Genomic DNA, 16,799 nt, shown 5'->3' with positions numbered 1-16,799 from the left:
GCAGATGCACACATAATCTCCACCCCCAATTTGAGAACAGAATGATTTGTACCCATCAACTAAATACTAAATGAATTCACACTAAAAAGTTAAAGAACCCAAGACACATTCTCTCTCTTCCTCTTCCCTCCCCTCCCCCTCCCCCTCTTCTCCTCCTCTCCCCTCCCTATCCCCCCTCCCCCCTCCCCTCCCCTCCCCCCCCTCCCCTCCCCTTCCCTCTCCCATCCTCTCCTCTCCTCTCTCTGTCTCTCTGTATCTCTGTCTCAATCTCTCTGTCTGTGTGTATGTGTCTGTCCAGCTCAGTCTTTCTGTCTCTGTCTTTCTATCTCTGTCTCTGTCTCTGTGTGTGGGTCTGTCTCAGTTTGTCTCTTTCTCTGTCTCTGTCTGTCTCTCTCTCAAACACACTCAAAATTATGGATGCATTTACCACAAATCATAATAGAATATTATTTTAAAACTGAAATAAGCTTCCTTGATATTATAAAAATAAAAAGCTTTAGAACAATTTTAAAACTGCAGCAAGAATAAAAAGAGAGTAGGCTCCAAAGGAATGAGTCATCTTCAATAGAGATGGATGTCAGAAATATATAAGTAATTAACATACAGCTATGGGAGCCATTCTCCACTACATAGGAACCAAATGAGAACAAACATCTCAAGGGAACCACAAAATTGTCCACAATCATTCTGAAAAGTGCTCAAAGTGGATAAGAATCAGAGAATATCACATTTAAGAGATCTCTTCTATATTGTCTTAGAACTATCTAAGTGTCAAGGCAAACAAAAGATAAAAAAGCAGGGTTGCCAGGGCTGTTGGGAAAGAAGCCCAGTCATTAATTCTCCATTGGTAGAGCAGTGAATTGGCCCAAATATTTTGGAAAGCAATTTGGAATTATATAAGAAAAGTTAGAAAACTCATCAAATGTGTTGACCCATTGATCCCACTACTGGATTTAGACCTCAAAGGAGGTTAATGAGAAGAAAAAAAGAAGCTAGCTGTAGAAAAATAATTACGGAATCAGTTTTCAAGAAAAGGTTGGATACAAACCACAAGTTGGTTGTCTAGGAAACAGCTGAACAGATTGTAGTAAATGAATAAATAATGGCATGCTACTGTGTGGTCCAACACGAGGATATGAAGAATCCTGAGAAAAATGGGAAGATTAGTGTAGATTGATGCAGAGTGAAGAAAGTAGAACCAAAAGAACAGTATTTAATTGCAATGAAGGCCAAGAACATTTTAAAGGGCAACAAAAATTGGATCCTAACCACTGACCAATGATTGTGTGAATTTATAAGGCACACATATATTCTTTCTTTTAGAAAAATCACTAAAGTGAAAAGTTTCATGTTGATCAGACACAGCCCTTTATGTTGTTTTGTTTAATCATTTCTAGGGCTATTCTGGAGAAAGAGTAAGAAATGGTTGTGACAACACTGGGCTTTTGTAGGATGGTTCCAAATGAAATTAGTCATTTTTTAAAGAGAAAAGAAATGTGGCCCAGCTGGTCTTATAACTATGCTCACAGCCTCTACCAGCAGGAGATGGTCTTTGGGAGTCTCTATGAACAAAAATTTCATCAAGGCTCACTTAACCAAGTGTTTGCTTTATTTGATAATAATGTTTACATTTTGCTAGGCTGGTTCTTGGACAAAGGACATATATAACCCATTGTTGTCTTCTCTGAAAATATCGAGAAAAAAAGGTTAGGTGAAAAGAATGTAACACATGAGATGTAATATATTGTATAACTAGAGCTCTTTACACATACACACACACACACACACAGTGTGCATACATCTTAGAATCATGGAACTGCAAGGCTGGAAGTCACCAGACTATCATTGTATAGAAGAAGAAACTGAGACCAAGAGAATAAGGTGGCCTGCTGGAGGCACCCCAAGTGATTGCTTCATCCTCCCCAGGCCCTGCCCCTATCTCTCTAGACTCCCCTGTCTGCCATGGAATGATGACAAGTTCTACTAGGCCAAGAAAGGAGAGAAGTGGCAGTTTGGGGGGGATATTCTTGAGGGAAAAGAGTCTATTTCCAATTAGACTTTGCAGGGATTCTGCATGAATTGATTTTTTAAAAAACCACGATCTTTCCATACTTGCTTTCCTTTGTAATCTGTGTGTTTTATTTTCTAGGTTTAAAACGGGATTTGGAAAGGGTCTGCAGGCAATGAAGATACAAGAGAGATTGAGAATCCTTGCTTTGTGGAAATTTTGAGTCAAGAGATGGTATTTTCTATTTTCTTAGCCCTACAGGCCTCCTATCCTGTGGAATCTTGGGAAAGTGATAGGTGCATCCCCAGCTTATCAGATCTTTAAGGTGAAGACAAATAGTCAAAGAAGGGGGGACACATCTCTGGCTCTCTATAAGGAGCAGTGGATGGTGAAGGGCCAAAGTGTAAAAAGGGTTTGAGAGTCCATAGTCCTGAGTCCTAGCTCTTAGGCAGATGTGTTAGGTGATTGGAGTCTGCTCAGCCCTCCCTGCTTCCAAACTCACTCAACACTGAGCAAACTGACCACAGAAGGACCATGTTTGTATTGAGACAGGGAGGACCTGAGAGATGGGTTGAAGTTTAACCAACAGGACAAGACCTTCACTTCCCTAAAGATCCTTGGCCCAAGCTATTTTTAACCTTTACTAGTACTAACAATGCTTAGCAAGTCATAAATTGTCACATTTCCTACGAAGATGTGGCGGCAATTACCATGATCCAAGACCACTAGGATTTCTATGAAAGGCTCTTGTGGCTATGAGGCAGAGAAGTCTGGGGGAAAAGAGTCTTATTAGAGTGAAGAAAATGCTGCAGGCCTCAGAACTTCTTGCGTCATCTACCCTTTGGCAGACTGGAGCAGCGTGGAGACCCCTTCTCAGGAATTGTTTTTAAAGACATAAACCTAAATACACAGAATTGCAAAGGAACATACTAGAATGTAGTTGTTAAAAAAAAATAAGTTCACAGAGTCCAGATTAAGAAGCTTTGAGTTAGAGCAATGCAGTAAATCTAGAGTCCGAGGATCTTGGTCCAAATGCCTTAGCACATGTGTTGTTCAGATGTTTTGTAGACACGCATAACTCTTTGTGACCCCATTTGGGTTTTGCTCGTGTTGTTGTTTAACAAAGTTCCTGGTTTGCCATTTCCTTCTCCAGTTCATTTTACAGAGAAGGAATCTGAGGCAAAGAGAGTAAGTAATCTCCCAGGGTCACACAGCTAGCTAAGTGCCTGAGGTGGACTCTAGGCACAGTGATCTACACTGCAGGACAACCTGGAGCTGCCCTGCCTTGGTAAATGCTGGGTAATGGATAGATTGCTCACTCCTAGGTGGCATTGGCTTCAATTTCCTTTTCTGTAAAATAAAGGGATAGGACAAGATGGTGTCTTTCAGTTCTGAAAATTCAGCAATTCAAAGTATATCGATATAGATGCACATATGTTTGCATATTTATACATAATCAGTGTAGGGAGTTCCTAGAGAAGGACCTCTTTCTGCCAGTGCTGGTCTGTACCCATTCTCTAAAGTGGAGACATCTAGTTGGCAGAGGCACTTGGGAGTTAAATGACTTCAAAGTGAAATCCTGGGTCCCATCTCTAAAATAAGGTCTTTTTTGTTTAGTTCTAAATGTTCCACTTACTAACTAGGTATGCTCAGTCTAGAGAGGAGACAGAAATGGAACATTCTAGCTTTCCTCAAGGCCATCACGTAGAAGGATCTGGTCCACTCTGCTTGATCCTGGAGGACAAACCCAGTATCAATGGGTGGTGAAGCTCCAGGTTTGACTTCTTAGCAGTGAGATCTGTCCAACAGTGGGCCAGGCAGTCTTGGGGAAGATGGTGGAATCTCTCCTAGTGCAGATCTCCAAACCAAGTCTAGATGATCTCCTATCCAAGACCTTGGGAATTTAGTGTGGATTGGTCTTGATGGACTCTGAGATCTCCCAAGATTGTGTTATGCTGTAACTGGAGTCCCATATCAACTGCTGATGAGAAAGATGAATCACTTAGGCTTCAGTAAAGACCCTGGAGCTCTGTTAATCTGTTTATTCTATGAAGCAAGCTCTGATAGGAAGTGCAAGGGATGTATATCTATGTCATTCCAAGATGTCATCATGGAATCTGGGCCCTAATTCTGGAAACCAAGGTTGTGCTAGGCTACAGAGATGTCAGTTGACATTAACCCTTAATGATCAATAATGATCATATTGCCAAGATGGTTCCATCTGATGACTTCCTGCTAGGGTGTCCTGCCTTGGGCCATAGAATATCTCTGTATGATACACAATCATACTGGCTCATGGAGACTTCCCCAGTGTCTACAATTCTCTCCTTCCTCACCTCTACTTTCTTTTCTTTTCTTTTTTTTTTTTAGGTTTTTGCAAGGCAATGGGGTTAAGTGGCTTGTCCAAGGCCACCCAGTTAGGCAATTATTAAGTGTCTGAGGCTGGATTTGAACTCAGGGACTCCTGACTCCAGGGTTGGTGCTCTATCCACTGTGCCACCTAGCTGCCCCTTCATCTCTACTTTCTAGATTTCTCTGGTTTCCTTCGTCTCAATTTTCTCATCTGTAATATATGAATAATATTTGTCCCTACCTCCAGGGATTACTGTGAGAATAAAAAGAGGTATCCGTAAGACAATATACAAACATTAACATGCCATATGAATGCTAACTATGATTATCAAGACAACTAGGAGGCACAGTGAAAAGAACATGGGGCTTGGAGTCAGGGAGTCCTGAGTTCAAATCCTGCTTCAGACACTATCTCTGTAATATTGGTCAGGTCACTTAAATGCTGTCTGCCTCAGTCTCTTCATCTGTAAAACTGGGATATTAACAGCAGCTAACTCCCACAGTAATTGTGTGTTATAAGAGTGCTCTATAAATTTGTAGCTATTATAAGCATTTGTTCTAGTCTCAGCTAAAGTCCTATCATCAAGAGCAGGGGTGGGGAACCTCTGCTGATTTGGTCTGGCATTTCCAAGGCAACTGCAGGCAAGAGGCAAAATTCAATAAATCTAGTAACATGTTTAGGGGTGAATTTATTAAATGTTTGATCATATATAGCTCACAAATGATGCTATAAATATCCAAATGACCCTTGGCAGAAAAAAACACTTCCCCCCCATAGAGAAAATATTTCCATATTTCATTCTAGTGTCTTCCTCCTGCTGACTATCTCTATTTTATCTTATCTAGAGTTTGTTCATATGTGAGTGTTTGCAGACTGTCTCTCCATTATCTGGGAGCTCTCCGTGGGCAGGGACTGGTTTTGGCCCTCTCTGTGTATCCCCCAGGGCAAAGCATAATGACTGGCACATAGTAACTACTTGAGAAACACTTGTTTGCCTCAGCTTGGATTTTGGAACAAGTTTCTTGGGAAATTGCCTTTTGCATTCAAGCAAGGGCTTGGTCTTGATGAACAAAACCAGCACGATCAACTGAACCATCACGATCCAACTCAATTTCATAAACATTCATTAAGTGTCTACAGTACTAAACACTGAGATTTTAGAATTACCGAATCCTAAATCTTCAGCTGCAAAGGTGGGGGAAACAACCCTAGGCCAGGATTAAGTCATTGCCTTACTTCACTCTGGGAGGGAAATGTATCTTAGATCTGGAGCAATATCTCTCTTCAAGGGGCCACCTAGTCCCTCTATCCATAGTGGATGGAGAAGGGAAAGCCACAGACACAAAATATGAAAACAATCACTGTCTTCTAGAAACTTCCATTCCTTTGGGAAGCATGCACGTGAGTGTGTGTGTTTGCACGTATGAGACACCTATAACATAAAGTACAAGAAAACTCAATAAAGGCTAGAAGCAAACAACCATGGGATTTCTAGAGCAGGTACACTTGAGCAGAACCCAGAAGGAAGATCTATATATAATAACAGTTGGACATTAAGGAGTTTTTTATCTGTCTATTTATTTTTTATTATATTTTTACTATTTTATATCACATTATATTATTTATTATCTAGACATGAAAAGAAAAAAGAAGGAAGAATATTGACTATGGGAAACAGCAAGTCATCCAGCACAGCTGGAAAAGAAAGATCATGAAGACAGATGCAGTGTATCCATGGGGGGGGGGGGTCTGTGAATCTGGCTTCAAATGCTAGTTCTGCCACTTTGCTACTTCTGTAGCCTCAGGCAAGTCATTTCTTGCTGGGCCTCAGTTTCCTTATCTATTAAAGGAGAGGCGTGAACTCTGAGGTTCCTTCTAGGTCTAGATCTATGATCCTAGAAGTAATTTAAAATAATGTTGCAAAGGTAGATCATGCAAGTTCTTAAATGTCAGACTAAGGATTCACATTTGATCAGAAAGAAACATGGAGCCAAGGGAAGAGTTTTAAATTGGGAGGGAGAGAGTCGCATGGTGTGATTTATGCCTTAGAAATATTACAGTGGTTGCTGGGTAGAAGACAAGGGAATATTTATCCACTTAAGAGAATGAATTTTCTAAGCACTTGAGAAATCTCCATTTGAGGTAAGGGATATCTTTTCAGTAGAAGGCAGCAGTTTTTTTGCCTGGTGTTTTGATGGAGTAATTACAAGCCATTTTTATTAACTCATTAAAATGAGTCCTCCACCAGGTAACCAGTAGGGTTGGCTAGCTCCCAGTGTTCTATATTCTTGGAAGTAAGAATCCGTTTAACCAGAGAAACTTAAATGTTCAAAGGATCTTGGAAAGAGAGAAAAGAAATTAGTATTTATAGACTAGTTTTTCTGCTAGAAGGGCAGGATAGGGCAAAAGACAATTCCTGCTATGGAGAAGCTCAAAGTCTAATAGGCAAAGAAACAGAGAAACAGATATCAGCAAAGAAAAGGATGATGGGCAAAGAAGATGACCTGGGGATGTGGTGATAATCAATAGCTTTCATCCCCAGGGAAACATTTAAACTTCTCTAGTATCTTCACACTGACGAAGAGAAATCAAGAAATGCCCCCCCCCCTCAGTATGTGGTCAGTTTATGGGAAGACAGTAGTGAGTCCATAGAGAAGACAAGTACAGATAGGCAATGATCCCCATTGCTAGACAGAACATCCACATGGATGAGGTCATGGAGTCTTTGGATAGAGTATTCAAACTGATAAAAATTGAAGGATGATGGGGCAGCTAGGTGGTGCAGTGAATAGAGCACTGGCCCTGGAGTCAGGAGGATCTGAGTTCAAATCGACCTCAGACACTTAATAATTACCTAGTTGTGTGGCCTTGGACAAGCCACTTAGCCCCATTTACCTTGCAAAAACTAAAAAAAAAAAAAAATCGAAGGATGCCTGTGTTCTCTTTGGTTTCTGTAAGTATATTAATGGTCTTTAGTAATATATTTATATAAGTTAGAAACTTGATGCTAGCATTTGAAAACAAAAAGCTGGGTACAAAGTAAGGGAGAGTTGGTTATGCAAAAGAGAATTATTTTTTTCAAATTCACTCGCCAGGTTTACAAGAAACTTTGGAAGTCACCTCATTCAGCCTCTGTATTTTACTATCTTTTCATTATAAATATTAAGTCGTCTAAAGAAAGACAAATGGCATAGAGAAAAGAACAGAGAACCTGGGTTCAATGTTACTTTAACAAATGCTACCAGTATGACCTCAGGTCAATCATATCTTTTCCTTTGGCCTCAGTTTCCTTACCTGTAAAATGAGGGGTTGGGGTCTCTGAGGTCCCTTTTTAGTTTTAAATCTGTGTATAAGCTATACTGCAACCATTTGACAAGCTTTATTTCTATTAAACATAAATGGAATTATAGGAACTTTTCCTTATTTTGCCTCTTTGCAGTTTCCCCATCCCTATCATTCTAGCTGACAAAAGGTAGGGCTGGAAAGTTCTCCTTAGAGAACTCTAATCCAACTCTCGATTCACAGATGAGGAATTTGGTAAGGAAACTGGCAATGTTTAAGCTAGAGAAGGGAAGAGGTCCATGGAGAGGTTGGACTCTTCAAATAGCTGAAGGGTACTCACGGGTGAATGACTGGATGTTCTGGCTTGCCCTGGAGAGATGAACTCCAACCACTGAGCAGAAGGTACCAAGAGGCAGATCTCAGATCAATATTAAGGAAGTCTACTAAGGAGAAAGCTATTCAAAAGGGCAACAGGCCATCTCCACCAAGAGAGGATTTCACCTCACTCAGCTAGAATGGAATACAATTCCATTCAATTACCATTTATTAAGCTCCTACTAAATGTTAGACCCTGACATGGTATAATTAAAATTCAATTCAGTGACTTGGGCCTGAGATCTGGGACTCTCAACTTCTAAGATCTGATGACTTTACAAAACACATTCTTCCCATGAAAAAACTCCAGAAAAGAGATGTTCCATGAGAAAAAGGAAAAGCTAAATGGCCCCACCCACTTCCGACCACCTGCCAAACTGGGGAGGAATTGGCCCTTGCCCAAAAGTCAGAGCTCAGGGACTTTCCCTGTGATCCACATAGACAATGACCAGAATCAAAGCTTTGCTTCTAATCTTATGCCACAAGATTTACAGAACATAGTCTTCAAAAGGAACTGCATTGCTAGCTTGGTATTTCTTTCCAAGGTCAAGAATAACAAAGGGGAAATTCCCACAAATCATAAATGAGCAGCTGCCAATTGCCCAGCATAGGGTCAAGGCACAATGTATTTCTTGCCTCCCCCACCCCCACCCCTAGTCCCATCATCACCCACAAGCACTTAATGAGAGGTAGGCATGAAGATAGTTTAAACATTAAACTGAGATCCAGGAAATCCCCATTCAATTGTGACCTTGAACAATTCACTTCACATCTCTGGGACTCAGTTTCTCCATGTGTAGAAATGAAGGTATTGTTCTCAAGGGCCTTTCTTTCAGTTCTGATCAATGATCCAAACATCCTTCGATTTCATGTGAGGTCTGGCTGAAGTTTCTCTGCCTCTTACTAGGAGCAGGACCACAGTCCAGGCACTGAAAGGTTGAGCCTTATAAACATAGCTATCCTGTGTATTTCACAAGGCCTCTGTGAAGTTTAAAATGCTTCAGAAATGTCAATTATGATCATTCTATTTGATAAGCAACAGCCATCTGCAAGGAAGTGGATTAGACCTGATGATCATTACTTACGTATTTTCCAAGGAACTGTCTGTCATTTCTTCATTGCAGTGAAATCCCAGGGTGACAATTCTCTCCAGCAAGACAGGTCCCCACTCAATCTATGATTTAGTAGATAAGTCTGAGTTGCCAGGGCCACCTAGTTAATAAGTACCCAAGGGTGGGACTTTAGTCTTTTTCTTTAAAAAATGACTTTTAATATTTTATTAATGCCTTTTCTTTCTACAATCCAAACATTTCCAGATTACCCACCTCATGAGAACTCTTTTGTTAACAAAGTGACACAACAAAACAAAACCAACAAAAAGTGACCTACTTCACACCTGTAGCCCCCTCTCCAAACTCTCTACTTTTAAAAGTGTGGCTAATTTTTTAAAACCTTATTTTTCTCCTTCCCACTCCTCATGGAAGAAAAGAGAAAAGAAAACCCTTATAATAGATATACATAGTTGAGCAAAATCAGTCCACTCATTGTCTGAAAGATGGAGTTGGTGTGTTCAGAAAGAAAGAATTTCTGACTAATAGAGATCCAGAGAAGGATGGAAGCTCATTTTACAGATGAGGAAACTGAGACCCAAGATCACCCAGATGATAAATGGTTGAGTAGAAATTTTGACTTAATCCTTGGCCCTTGAATTCAAAGTAGGCTTGCATTAGGGTGGACTTTGGGGAAGTTCCTGGCTTCTCTTCACCATCTTTAGGATGGGTTTTGGGAAATAGCTATTTGCTGGGGTTTTGAGAAAGAGTGATCCTATTGGGAGAGAGCACGGGGTCAGTGGGTGGAATAACAGTCATGCAGAGGTTAAGGTCTCATTGGCCAGTCTCTCCCTTGAGGAAAGATCTTGGACCTTATGCAACTGGAGGAAGGAGATCAAGATTCAATTCGGAGAAAAATAAAAACAAAAACCAGCCCCTCTGTCTTTCTGCATACTTGTGAACCATCCATATCAATCAGAGGAGACAGGAACACTTGTAAATGGAAGAAAAAAAATGAGGCAGAAAAAGGAAGGCACCCTAGTCAAAAAGAAAGTAAGGAAAGAGAAATACAACCATGGCCCAGAGAATAAACTATCTCCAATAGCACGCACTTCCTGACTGAGTTCAGGCCAAAAACACAAACAAAGAAGCATGGCTGGTAATCAGTTATAGATGATGGGGGAGTCCATTTGGTCCAGGGCCTAGGATTTTGATCCTAACTCAGTGTGGAGACTTGAGAAGTTCAACCAACATTTCTCAAGAGGATAAGAATACCAATAGCTAACAATGATATAGGCTTTAAGACATATACAAAGTTCTTTACATATATCTCATTGGAGATAACACTATGGAGAAAGGGGCTAGTATTAAACCCATTTTACAGATAAGATAAATGAGTGACAGAGGCTAAAGGATTTGCCCAGGATCACACATGTAGTAAGGGGCTGAGGTGGGATGTGAGTCCAGATCTTCCTGATTTCAAGTCCTTATCTTCCCAGCACCCCCCCATGACGTCATGGAACCACAAATGACTTCAAGAGAACAGCGCTGGTTGACTGGGAGGATGGGGGTACCAGCAACTGAAGTAGAAGAGTTAGGAGGAAAACCCAATTTTGAGGAGGACAGAAAAAGCCTTGAAGGACAATGGAAAGGGTGTTCCATTTGGAGACAGGATCTGGATGTTGCCTCTGCTACTTCCTAACTCCATAGGGCAAGGTATTCTCTAATCAATCTCCTGTACTAGGAAGTCTTATACAGTGTGTTAGGTGCTAGAGAAAAAAATCCAATGAATGAATCAGTCCCTACCCACAGAGGAGTCACACTCTAATAGAAGAGAAAGCAAATACCTATATCAGTATGTCATGAATAGATGTAAATAGAATGTTGTTCAGTCATTTTTGGGCTTGTCCAACTTTTCATGAAATTATTTGGAATTTTCTTGACAAAGATACTGGAGCAGTTTGCCATTTTCTTTTCCAGTTCATTTGAAAGAGGAGGAAATTGAGGCAAATAGGGTGAAGTGACTTGCCTAGTGACCCACAAATAGTAATTTCTATAGCTGAATTTGAATCCAGGTCTTCTTGATGTTAGGCCCAATGTGCTACCCAATGTGCTGTTCAAACAAAAGTTAGGGCATGAGAGCACCAGCATTTCAGGGAATCAGAAAATATTTCTTTCAGAAGATGATAAGTAAAATAGCTTTCATTATAGAAATATTAGCAAAATTCTCTGGGTCTACAGATTATTTGAGGGCAAAAAAAATGGTACTGAATTCTAACTATGTCATTATTACCTGTGTTATTTGGGGCAAATCACTTGATCTCTTGAGATAGACCTCAGTTTCCTTATCTGTCAAGTGAAGAATTTACACCAGATGATAAACTCTTGGAGAACCTTCCAGTTTGAGGTCAATGATCCTAAACTGTGTTTTTCTGTTTCAAAGGCAGTTTTCATGGCAAGGGTTGAGAGTGTGTGATACTGGCAAATGCCCAAGGGAAACAAAGACATGGCAATAAAAATAGCTATAAAGTCAGCTGGGTAATGATATTCGCACTCCACAATGAACGATCAAAATTACAAGACTGATGTCCCAGGTTTGGGAGTCCTTCTCTAGGGAAAGCTTTGGCAAATCCTAGCAAGCTGGAAGGATTTCAGACATCAGCCCAGTGAGTGACTATATCTCTAGCCAGGAGCAGCCTCACTATGGTCCGAGGGCCTCATTACCAAGAAGTGATGCATTGTTTCATCCATAACTAAGGATTGCTGCCTCCTGAGGCAGAGATGAGGGTGAAAGGCTTCTTCTCTGCTTGCTTAAATCATTTCATTCTCACAGGAGTCCTTTAAGGTAAAATAAAAGCCTCATTAGCCCCATGCTATAGAAAAAGACAACTCAGGCCTGAAGAAGGGAGGTGACTTGACTGAGATACCACATCAACTACCAAGATCTGTCTATAAGAAATGATTTAATCATGATGATAACAGCAGAGACAGTGTGATACAGCAGCTGACATCACTCAGAAAGATCTAGATTCAAATATCATCTCTGACATATATAAGATATGACTAAAATAATGAGACTAAAGTCCACTTGTAGGTTAGAAGTATTTCTCTATGAAGCTTTGGATGGGACCTTTAGCAGGAATGAGTTTAAATGTCTCAGAGGCCCAAGGAACTCTCAGCACCCTCTGTCCTTAGAGAAGCTGCTGATTTGCATTTGCACAAGGAAGGTTTTCATTGATATTTGATGTTTTCCCTTCATTCCCGAAAAAGACTACGACATCAGGAATTTGGTGGCATGATAAGCACGTGAATTGGATGTTTTTGAGTGAGGGGGGGCTATGCCAAGTCACCAGCCTCACTTTTTCCTCCAGAGCTATCTGGGTCCAGTCGTCAGATATGAATCAGGATGACTGGAGATGACCTGGATGGTCTTCATTAGGCAACCCTACAAGGATGAAATCACAAGTCTAGTCATGTAGATGATGCATGGACAGATGGATGGATGGATGGATGGATGGATGGATGGATGGATGGATGGATGGATGGATGGATGGATGGGAAGAAAGAGAGAGAGAGATCTTCTCAATTATAAAGCACTCATTTGATTCTCATAACAATCATGTAAGGTAGATGGAGAAAGTGATATCATTCCTATTTTATTTATTTTCAGCTTCAAATTCTCTACTTTCTGCACCCTTCTCTACCCATTGAGATGACAAGAAATATGATAGTCATTTTACATATATGAAATCATACAAAACATATCTCTACATTAGCCATGTTCTGGGGCAGGGCAAGAAAATTAAAGAAAGATGGGAGAAATATGTTTCAGTTTCGTTCTGGAGGTAGAAAAAAATAGCATTTTACATCATGAAACCTTTGAAATTGTCTTGGAGCATTGTCTTTACCAAAGTTACTAAGTTTTTCACAGTTGGATAGCTTTGCAATATTGTTTTTACTGTGAAGACTGTTTTCCTGATTCTGTTTACTACTGCCATTTTTAAAATTCAAAAATTTAAAAAGGTTAATTGTCCTGCCCCTCAGCTACAGAATCAAGGAAGCAGGATGTACCAGGTCTTCTTGGCTCCAAGCCCCGTATTCTATCTGTGCCACCTGATGCTATGCCCCTCTATGAAATAAACAATACCTAAAATGAGAAGGAATCACAGAACTTCTCTATAATCAAATGAGAAGATACTTGTGACAGTTCTCAGTATAGATCTCTTCACATATATAGCATTATAGAAATACTTATTCCCTTTCCTTCTCTTCCCCATCTAGGCCAATCTCGTCATTTCATCGAGGAAAGAATGGAAGTCATGTCAACATTCAAATCCAGCCCTCTGTCTTCAGACCCAATCCCCAGTGCTGCCTTTCCATTTTTCTGAGGAGAAAACAAATATCCAGAGGTTTATGTATTTGCTTAGAACCACACATGTAATTGTCCCAGGTGAGATTGAAATCAAGGCCTCTTGAGTCTTAAAAACCAACCTTTTTTAATTGTCTCCTACTGCCATTCAATGGTGACAGAAGAATTTATTTCTCAGTATTTTCACTTGAATTTTATTCTAGGAATAAAAGATGGTACAATTGTTCAAACAATATTACATCTGGGCAGGAAATAGTCATCACAGGAAATAAATATCAGGATGATAAGCTTGGGAACTAGAAAAGTCATCATCTAGTTCCTCATTGCACAGAAGAAAAACTGAGTCCTCCAGAAGGAACTGATTTGTCTAGGTCACCAAGTAGTAACTAAGGGTTTTAAAAGAAGGATCCAGGAGTCACATTTTTAAAGATATTGATAAGCTGGAGATCAACAAAAGATGAAGACTCAGGACAGAGAAGGGTCCAAAGACCACACCATATTGACACTGGTTGAAGAAAATGGGGAAAGGGGAAGAAGGGGAAGGGAGACATAGAATAGTTGTCTTCAAGCATCTGAAGAGCTACCCCTTAAGGGAAGTAGCCAACAGAACGATTTAGGTTTGGCATTGGCAAAACTTCCTGAAGCTGAAATCTGTTCCCAAGTAGGCAAGACTTTGCTGAGAGCTGTGGATCACTCCTATTTAGGGGTTTGCAAACCAAGACTGGGTGAGCCCATGCTAGAAAGGCTGTTGGGAAGATTCTTGGACTCTGATCCACTTTCCAAAGAACCCAAGTGTTCGCTCATCCTTTGGGACGGTTGTCAGTGGGACTTATTATCAGGATGAAGCCAAACAATGACCTTTGGGGTTAGAAAAGAAGACTTGGTCTCTCTTGTCCATCTCTGCCAATAATGTGGTAATTATCCCAAATGTCCTGAAATTCTGTGACTAACTGAATCTTCAAAAGTCAGACACTCAGCCACACACAGGTAAAAAGTGATAGATACGGTTTCACTTTCAGAGCTTTTAAAATAAGTTCCCATCCTAAACGTTTTTTGGAAGATCAGCATGTCAAGACCCAAAGGAGTTAAATGGATCAGTGACTCTTAACCTAGAAATGGCTCAAGCCAAGGAACATGATAAAGCAAAGTTAAATGCCTGCTGTCCAATCCGATTCTCCTATTGCCCATTTAAGTAGCAGCTCATAAATGGGTGTGACTCACAGGTTTGTAACGAAGCAAGATTCACTTTGCTGTCTCTCACCGTGCCAAGAATCCAAATTATAGTCTTTCAAACCCCTTTCCTTAAGAGTTGCAGCATGTGTAACTGGCAGCTAGCCTAGTCAGCCCAGCCTTGCCTAGAGACTGGAAATAGCACAATAGGAAAGCTGACAAAGAAGGGCTTCTGTGTCCACAGATATAGGTCAGATAGACCCTCACGGGTGGGCACCTTGTGCCCCATGATGCGTCTCCCCTCCTCATTCTAGGCCCCATAATAATAGTATTTTAAAAGTTTGCATTGTGTTTTATAGACATCTCTCAATGGAGCCTCACATCATGCCTGTATTTTGCATGGAAGAAAACTGAAGCTCAGATGGGTTCAGTGACTGGCCTAGGGTCACTCAATCACTAATTAAATCAGAGGTGAAATTTAACACATGTTTTCCCAGTTCCACCCTATAATCAGTCAGTTAGTCAAAAAATATTAGGCACCTACTATTTGCCTAATATAAACTCTCAAGAAAAAAATAGAACAAGGAAATAACTAATCTGGATGGTTTTTGCCTTGAGTTGTGGTCATATCCCAGTAAGGAGACATTACAGCTACAACAAGCCTTGGAGGGAGGCACCTTTAGCTAATGTTACAGCCCTCCCCTCTCCCCCAGGACCATACACTCCTGTTTCCAGATCCTACACTCCAATGCTACATCAGTCAACAAATATTTATTAATTTCCTACTATAGACAAGGTTTTATGGGGGCTGATAGGTGGTGAAGTGGATAGCGGACTGGCCTTGGAGTCAGGAGAACCTGAATTCAATTCCAGTCTCAGATACTTACTAGCTATTAACCTTGGGCAATTCACTTAGCCCTGACTTCCTCACATTTAGGGTCATCTCCAGCCATCCCAATTCATATCTAGCCACTGGCTCCTGAGGACTCTGGAGGAAAAAGTGAGCCTGGTGACTTAGCACCTGTCATGGTATCACTTCCCTGATGTCATGGTCTTCTTCTAGAATGAAGGACAAACATCATCATCATCATCATCATCATAAGACTTTATATAGTACAGTTATGAGTTAGTTTACTGTAGTCTTTTGCCTCCAAATCTACTAGTGATTGGGTCATTAGCATCACTAAGAGTAAGTTTCAAACCTGGAATCCCTGAATCCAAAAGGAAAGAGATCCCAGAGACTAGTAAGTCTCAATCAACCCTGACCCGGAGACCCCCTACATCATCCAGATGAGTTGTCATTGAACTTCTGCTTAACATCTTCCAATGACAAAGACCTTAGTACTCTATAAGGCAAGGTGGTCCCCGTATAGACATTTCTAATGCTTTGTAAATATTGAATTCATTTCTGCCCCTTTGCAAGTTATTCTCTTTGGCCTAATTCTGCGCCCCCCCCTTCCTCAGAATCAACAGATGAAGTCTAGTCCCTCATCTGCAAGACAATCCTTCCTAGATTTAAAGCCATGCATATTCCCCTCTTGTCCATAGATGGCATAGTCCATTGAACATCTCTCATCCCATAGGATGGAGGACATGGGAAGATAATTGACTAATAAGAAACTCTTTCCATTCTGTTTCTTGGAATCAAACAATTCCAAATTTGGCCTAGCCTTAGTCTAGACTGTTTGTGGACCTGGTTTTCCTGGCTATTCTTTTTCATTTCCCATTAATTACCTGACATGCATGTATTAACCTATTATGAGGGAGGTATCTTGCCAGTCACTGGGAAAGTCCCTGCTCTTCAAGGAATTCCAGTGGGAGGTCCAATTTATCTCCTAAGTTTTCTCATCCCAGGTGCCTTCCATCCTTCTTCCACCACTACCTTTTTCTCTGTTTCTCTGTTCTTAGTCATCACTGTCACCAAAGAGCTATTTGGGGATTCTCCACCTGTTTCTCCTTTCCTTCTTGGCTTCTGTTGCTCTCCTCAATCCTCCCTCCCACACAGAGCCCAAACTTTGCTGAGGAAGTGGGGAGGGGACAGGGAGAGATTCTCAGGCTAAGTTACCCTCACCTCTGCAGTGTCCCATTGTGAATACAAGGATTTTGAAGAACAATAAAGTTTTCTGTAGAATGACTGTTTGGAAGGATCTCATTTAAGAGTAAGTTGTTTCATTTCTTAGGATTCTTTGCTTC

General features: G+C 40.7%; 1 protein-coding gene across 2 annotated transcripts in view; it reads right to left on the bottom strand.

The window, feature by feature from the left end:
* JAK1 (Janus kinase 1) overlaps positions 1-16,799 on the bottom strand; it is a 139,988-nt gene that overhangs the window by 86,868 nt on the left and 36,321 nt on the right. The window contains exon 2 of one of the 2 annotated variants that reach the window (XM_074221254.1): positions 9,104-9,230. The exons of the other annotated variant lie outside the window; for it this stretch is intronic. The gene's annotated coding sequence lies outside the window, so the exon portion shown is untranslated. The remainder of the gene's footprint in view (positions 1-9,103; positions 9,231-16,799) is intronic. 2 annotated transcript variants of the gene reach the window in all.

Source organism: Macrotis lagotis, chromosome 2 (assembly GCF_037893015.1).
Source record: "Macrotis lagotis isolate mMagLag1 chromosome 2, bilby.v1.9.chrom.fasta, whole genome shotgun sequence".
Classification (NCBI taxonomy): domain Eukaryota; kingdom Metazoa; phylum Chordata; class Mammalia; order Peramelemorphia; family Peramelidae; genus Macrotis; species Macrotis lagotis.
Note: the sequence above shows the minus strand (reverse complement) of the source record. Positions and strands in the feature narration are given on the sequence as shown.